The sequence below is a fragment of the Sinohyriopsis cumingii genome, chromosome 1 (genome assembly GCF_028554795.1).
Source record: "Sinohyriopsis cumingii isolate HCF-2022 chromosome 1, ASM2855479v2, whole genome shotgun sequence".
Lineage (NCBI taxonomy): Eukaryota > Metazoa > Mollusca > Bivalvia > Unionida > Unionidae > Sinohyriopsis > Sinohyriopsis cumingii.
In genome coordinates, this window is record NC_142961.1 from 114,994,966 (window position 1) to 115,002,733 (window position 7,768).

A 7,768-nucleotide genomic window follows, 5' to 3' on the forward strand; every position below is an offset into this window, starting at 1 on the left:
TTATATTTTGTTTGATTCTTTTGGACGTTTAATCACTGCTTTTATCACATGAAAAATACGCTGGGTTGGCCACGATTCACTATTAGCCATTTCCTCTTCCGGTTTATTAGGGAATTTTATTACATAACCTTATAAAGTTCTCAAGGCATCGACACGAAATTTCTCCACAGAATAGATAAAACGGGTCAGGATTATGGACGATAAACTAGATCAAGTTTCAAATCCAGAATAACAACACTGCTATGTATCAAATGGCAAATACACACATAACATTAGTAGACAAAATTCTACACAAAATTTCAGGATCCTAAGAAAGATTTTATGATATTTTAAGATCATTTTTATAGGTATAATGTTATTTTAATCTGTCTATCTATGTATCTTTCTACGAGATTTAGGAAAGTCGTTTACACATAATCTATTCTTACGTGTTTAAGCTCGAATAAACAGTAACACAAGAAAGAGTGAAAACCACAAGCTTTGAAACAATGTAAGAATTTTTTTAACAAAATAACTGTAGTCCGATGCCTCTCTTCTCCCAAATCTGTATTGGTATGTAGTGTGACATAAGATTCGACATCTCCTGTTCAGAAAACCTGCAAATATTTCATATAGATATCTCCGTAACATACAGTAGCGAAGTAACGGAATGGGCGGGGGGGGGAGGGAGGTCGCCACAGCGCCAAAGGTCTTGGGTCGCGAAAATATCTTTACATTTAGATCATCTTCCTCGCCCCAGGCGTTATTTACCGTACGTACACCACTCGCAACATATCAGTACACATATCGATTGTTTCTATATACTTACAGGAATTCTCTTGGCTCTTAAATTGGTATTCATTAGCCACCATTTCACTTATCATTCCCCGAGACTTTTGAAGAACTTTAGTTTTGGAAGAATATTAAAGAATTTTATTCAATATATCTTTCCATCCAGTTCTCTAATGATTGCAGGCATCGATGTTTTTGCAAATATAACCAGGATCTGACCCATTCGGAAGTTGTAGCTTACCCAGAATCTCGCAATGTATTCATCTGGCCCAAATACAATCTAGCTTAAATTAGGTAATGGATGTCGACTCTGACTGTTCTGCTAGTCTCACTTCCGTCTCCCTTCTTAGAGATTCGGGACTCACTGAACCAGAAGTTCGGTCACTCAAAAGGATTCCTTTACGAATCATTGTCTTTCCTTAGAATCTCCTCTCTACGTTTTACCGCTAAATTACGTGTGACTTTCTCGAAGTAAACCTTATCTGCTCAGCAATCTTCCCAGGAGAACTAAATTATCGCTTTTTGATTGATTATTTAGATTAGAGAGGCCATCGCACAATTGTTCGTGTGCCTCTTGTTTATTCCTGCACGAAGGATGATAATTGTTCCTGGGGGAAGGAATGAGAGCTACATCCCCCAGGCGTTTATGTGCTAACAGAGCACTGTTAATTTTAGCCTCGGGTCGTAGGACAGTAAGTAAGTCCTTAACGACCGGAACAACGGGATTTCATGAGTGAGAATAGACCCAACACACACTCATGTTAAATAAATGGATGTCAGGCTGCTATCGACTAGTCCATGTGCCTACAAAAGCAGTATGTGATGCCAGTTGAGATTGGTTGCCACTATGACGTCACATCGGGACACCTGCATTTGACGGGTCGAAATGGTTCCACAAGTCCGTCATGGATAAGGAGGTCCAGGAGAAACAAGGGAGGAATGGTACCCGGCAGCAGGCGCAAACACACATACCCCTGAAACGCCAGCCCGTACTTAAGTAAATTTACTCCAGTTATTTAAATGGACGATAACAATTCCAATATTGTGTTAGCCACCTGTGCAATTAGTCAAATCAATAATAGTTATTAATTTTCCTACATCATTCTATTTCAAGCTGGAATTTTGTGTACAAACTGTACGTCAAGAAACGCTAAAGAAATACCAGTCAACTAAGTCAAAATGACTAATAATATTTAGTATCACGCTTAAATGTCAAAATAATAGTGAACATGTTTTGTTGGTGGTATCGAAATGGTCAAATTAGGGTTTAAAATAGAGATATTATAAAAAGTGGTTTCCCAACCAAAATGGAAACCATGTAATTCACTTTGGCAATTTTGGCAGGTAGCTCAACCTTTTCCACATCGAGATAAAACCGGTGGTCATCAGAAGTAAGTCAGCACCTGGTTACAGCGCTGCCATCGTCAGTCAACCATAAGTCATCCGGCTCCACTCTTCAAGTCCCTAACAAACTCGTTTGAGGGTCCACCTTACCATTGGACTGCTAACATCCCAGCTGGTATTTGGCTTGCATACTGCAGAGTAAATTTCCCGTTTTAACTTCAGCAGTACTCTCCTCTATTATACAATAGAAGGAGATTCGATGATATGCAGGTATTACCGGACTTCTGTCTTTCTTCTTCCCCAATTATGTGCCTCCCTGTGTCCGCACATGCAGCATGTTTCCCATGCACCCACATACCACTCCGTCAAGATACCAGCCAGGGCTCTTATGTATACTCCCTCGTTGTCGCCAAAGTGAACTACACTCATTCTTTCAGGCAGGCGGCTTCCCCCACTGAAGCAATACAGCAGCAGTGCTCGAAAACTACGGCTACAACATAGTCATTTCAGGGCTGGTGGCTCAGTAGTCTCCATTCCAAATGGCAGTTCATGGCCGAACGTGGTCGCTAGAGTCTACTGCTCACCGTTGTTCACTGGTCGACGTATCCAACCCGAATGAATCAATGAATGGATATGTTAATGATGTTGGAATGAAATATATTTTCGCTTGCTAGTTAGAAGTTATGTTACGATTCGAAAATGTTATCACCCCCTCCGTCGCAATTCCGATTGGGTCTCTCTTTCACAATGTCCTTCTCGCTGTCTGTCCACGTGGGGACGGATTTAGAACACGCCCCGGTCCCTCGAGGTTCCTCTGATCTTGGACAAAGCTTTAAAACCTGGGTGGGAAGTCGCTCGATCTAACGCCTAAGCTGATTCAAGATGCCGTGTCCTCTCACTGGTCATGATAGCATTGCGTAAGAGTTTAACTCTAGCCTGCTTACTGGACATTTTTATGATTTCGATAATTCTGTTACATTATGACTTGACTTCACTTTATTTTAATTCTAGTCGTTATAACGGTAGGTATCTGGCATGGTGTATACAGTATACATATACCAGATTTTTTTACATTTACCTGGGCGAGAGAGGCCGCTCAGGGTGGCCTAGTGATTAGAGCGTGGGCAACGATTGCGGGATGTCTCGGGTTCGAGGCCCAGCCGAGTCATAACAAAGACTTGTAAAAAAAACATGGTACTAACAGCTGACTCGCTTGGCGCTCAGCATTAATAGGATATTGTTGGGACTGGTCGGCCTGGTGTCAGGATAATGTGACTGGGTGGGACATCATGCTACGTGTCTGCGGCATGATACCCCGATTCTATCACCATAAACTGCCACACTGCAGATATCGTAGCGATATGACTGAACAATTGTTAAAGTTAGGTTAAAAATTCAAATCACAAACACACACACCTGAGCGAGAGTCTGCGCCACACCACTGCATCTCCTCCTGTCCATGTAAGAAATTTTCTTACTCCTTGAAAAGAATTATCTTGACACTTTCGGTCCACCTAGGCTATTTCTTCGAGAGAAAAATATGTCTGAGGTATTAATTTCTAAGCTGTGGGATGGATTTGATAATGCACTTACCGTTGACCACATTTGTCCAAAACAAATATACGCGCGGACGGCACAAGGTATTATCCGAAATAGGTAAGTTAAGAATAGTTTAATCATTCCCAGATGGATTGAAATCGTGCCAAGATTGACTTTGATTTATATTCGAAATGGATTTGAAGCTAGGTATAGGCTGTTTGACCTTAGGGAATGCAGTTGTTTCTGTGGTGTAGCGGTTATCACATCTGCCTAACACGCAGAAGGTCATTGGTTCGAGCCTCACCGGAAACGTTAAGAAAAAAAAAAACATTTTGTTTGTGTCGGGGTATACATTTTTCCAGGCGTTTCTCGTTTACTATCTCAGTGAAAAGTAGACGGGAAAGTTAATAATTCACTTTTAGCCATTTCCTCTATCAGATTCATAGGTACATTGTCTTATAAACTAAAATGCATCTCCATGCCTGGAATGAAATTTCTCTACAGGGTAGACAAACCGGGTCAGAACTCTGGTAGAAGAACTAGCTCGCGTTTCAAGTCGCCAAAGACGACATTGCAATGTATTAAATGAAAAATGCACAAATATCATTAGTAGTATACATATACCAGATTCTACACACAAGATTTCATGAACGTAAGAATGTTTCCATTCTCTTTCTATCTACCTTAAGGTCGTTTCCAAATGTACACGGTTATTTTAAGATGTTTATCTATTATTCTTTCTGTCAAATGTCGGAAAGTTGTTAACATATATATTATATTCATTTTATTCCCTTATTAATTACACTTCATTCTTTCTTCTTTTGCATTTGAGTTGTGCATCTCATCTTTGTACATACTTTATTACATAGACAATAACACTCGCTAACTGGGTTGATCCGTGTTAAATAAGTCTCGTCTCAGACCAGAATCAATTTTCTTCTATTTTATAAAGAAGCATTCAGCACTATGCCGCTTCTACCATAACTGATCTATCGCTTCTTTGCCACATATTAATACACCTTATTTCAAGAAATCCTGCACGGGATCGGCTCGTTTTATTCGTGTTCCTAATGTAAACGAGCTAAGTAGATGAGGTAATCAAGCAGCGTCTACATGACCAAAGAACAGTAAATTTTACAATCAATTTACAAGTTACAGTGCCCATGAAACGGCAAGCAGAGGTAACTCTTTAAATTTTCATAAAATAAACTGCATAGTCTACCAATTCATAATTATTAAAATAAGTACTTCACCAAATAAGCCAGTAGTAAACAGATCATACAAACACTGAATCTGGTTAACCTCAGCGAGGACTGAAGTGTAACTGTAGTTTTAGGTCTCTCTGTCCCCATATCTGTATTGGTATGAAGTGAGGCCTAAGATCCGATCTCACCTATTCAGAAAATCTGCAAATATTTCAGACAGATGTAAGAGGTTACAAGCATCATACCACACTTTGCTCAGCCTGCGCCAACCTTTGAAATTTGTAAAATGTAGTCTTCAGTGGCGAGTGCAATGTTCAATTCATTTTTATTGGCGGGGTGGGGGTAGGACACGAATAAGCTAGCTGCACAAAATAACATATATACCGTGTCCAAAATGCAAGATATATGTCTCTAATTAAATAAATACAACACTAAAGGAATCTATGCAATACAGACACTACATTTTTATGATTTTAAGAATTCTGTTACGGTAAATCGTGTTTGCACTTTGGATTAATTCTAACCGTTAGAACGGTAGGTCTCTGTTCATAGTCTATACAGTATATATGTACTAAAGATTTTATTTTAGATCAACGATAGACAGCGCCATACCCTTTCGTCCTTTCCTGTATATTAGTCTGCTCCTTCTCCTAAAAATAGCATTCCTTTCACACATTCGGTCCACCTCGGCAACTTCTGCGAAAGTAAAATATGCCTCCAAGTTGCCAGTGAGACTTGACAATGCACTTGCAGTTGACCACATTTTTCCGAACAAAAGATATGCGCAAGGTATTGTCTGAAATTTGTAAGTTATGAAGAAATTAATCTTTCTCAGCTAGATTGGAATTGTGTCAAGACTGAAGTTAATCAGCATTCAGAGTGGAGAAGAAGCTAGGTATAGGCTCGTTGATCAATACAGGTTCAGTTGTTTCTGTGGTGTAGTGGTTATCACATCTGCCTAACACGCAGAAGGTCCTGAGTTCGAGCCTCAGCAGAAATATTATATTTTGTTTGATTCTTTTGGACGTTTAATCACTGCTTTCATCACATGAAAAATACGCTGGGTTGGCCACGATTCACTATTAGCCATTTCCTCTTCCGGTTTATTAGGGAATTTTATTACATAACCTTATAAAGTTCTCAAGGCATCGACACGAAATTTCTCCACAGAATAGATAAAACGGGTCAGGAATATGGACGATAAACTAGATCAAGTTTCAAATCCAGAATAACAACACTGCTATGTATCAAATGGCAAATACACACATAACATTAGTAGACAAAATTCTACACAAAATTTCAGGATCCTAAGAAAGATTTTATGATATTTTAAGATCATTTTTATAGGTATAATGTTATTTTAATCTGTCTATCTATGTATCTTTCTACGAGATTTAGGAAAGTCGTTTACACATAATCTATTCTTACGTGTTTAAGCTCGAATAAACAGTAACACAAGAAAGAGTGAAAACCACAAGCTTTGAAACAATGTAAGAATTTTTTTAATAAAATAACTGTAGTCCGATGCCTCTCTTCTCCCAAATCTGTATTGGTATGTAGTGTGACATAAGATTCGACGTCTCCTGTTCAGAAAACCTGCAAATATTTCATATAGATACCTCCGTAACATACAGTAGCGAAGTAACGGAATGGGCGGGGGGGGGAGGTCGCCACAGCGCCAAAGGTCTTGGGTCGCGAAAATATCTTTACATTTAGATCATCTTCCTCGCCCCAGGCGTTATTTACCGCACGTACACCACTCGCAATATATCAGTACACATATCGATTGTTTCTATATACTTACAGGAATTCTCTTGGCTGTTAAATTGGTATTCATTCGCCACCGTTTCACTTATCATTCCCCGAGACTTTTGAAGAACTTTAGTTTTTTAAGAATATTAAAGAGTTTTATTCAATATATCTTTCCATCCAGTTCTCTAATGATTGCAGGCATCGATGTTTTTGCAAATATAACCAGGATCTGACCCATTCGGAAGTTGTAGCTTACCCAGAATCTCGCAATGTATTCATCTGGCCCAAATACAATCTAGCTTAAATTAGGTAATGGATGTCGACTCTGACTGTTCTGCTAGTCTCACTTCCGTCTCCCTTCTTAGAGATTCGGGACTCACTGAACCAGAAGTTCGGTCACTCAAAAGGATTCCTTTACGAATCATTGTCTTTCCTTAGAATCTCCTCTCCACGTTTTACCGTTAAATTACGTGTGACTTTCTCGAAGTAAACCTTATCTGCTCAGGAATCTTCCCAGGAGAACTAAAGTTTCGCTTTTTGATTGATTATTTGGATTAGAGAGGCCATCGCACAATTGTTCATGTGCCTCTTGTTTATTCTGCACGAAGGATGATAATTGTTCCTGGGGGAAGGAATGAGAGCTACATCCCCCAGGCGTTTATGTGCTAACAGGGCACTGTTAATTTTAGCCTCGGGTCGTAGGACAGTAAGTAAGTCCTTAACGACCGGAACAACGGGATTTCATGAGTGAGAATAGACCCAACACACACTCATGTTAAATAAATGGATGTCAGGCTGCTATCGACTAGTCCATGTGCCTACAAAAGCAGTATGTGACGCCAGTTGAGATTGGTTGCCACTATGACGTCACATCGGGACACCTGCATTTGACGGGTCGAAATGGTTCTACAAGTCCGTCATGGAAGAGGAGGTCCAGGAGAAACAAGGGAGGAATGGTACCCGGCAGCAGGCGCAAACGCACATACCCCTGAAACGCCAGCCCGTACTTAAGTAAATTTACTCCAGTTATTTAAATGGACGATAACAATTCCAATATTGTGTTAGCCACCTGTGCAATTAGTCAAATCAATAATAGTTATTAATTTTCCTACATCATTCTATTTCAAGCTGGAATTTTGTGTACAAACTGTACGTCA

General features: G+C 39.6%; 1 non-coding gene across 1 annotated transcript; it reads left to right on the forward strand.

Annotated features, from left to right (window-relative positions):
- The first annotated feature begins 5,786 nt into the window (after positions 1-5,786).
- Positions 5,787-5,859, forward strand: Trnav-aac (transfer RNA valine (anticodon AAC)). The gene has a single exon. It is a non-coding gene; the product is annotated as a tRNA-Val (tRNA).
- Positions 5,860-7,768: the final 1,909 nt, after the last annotated feature.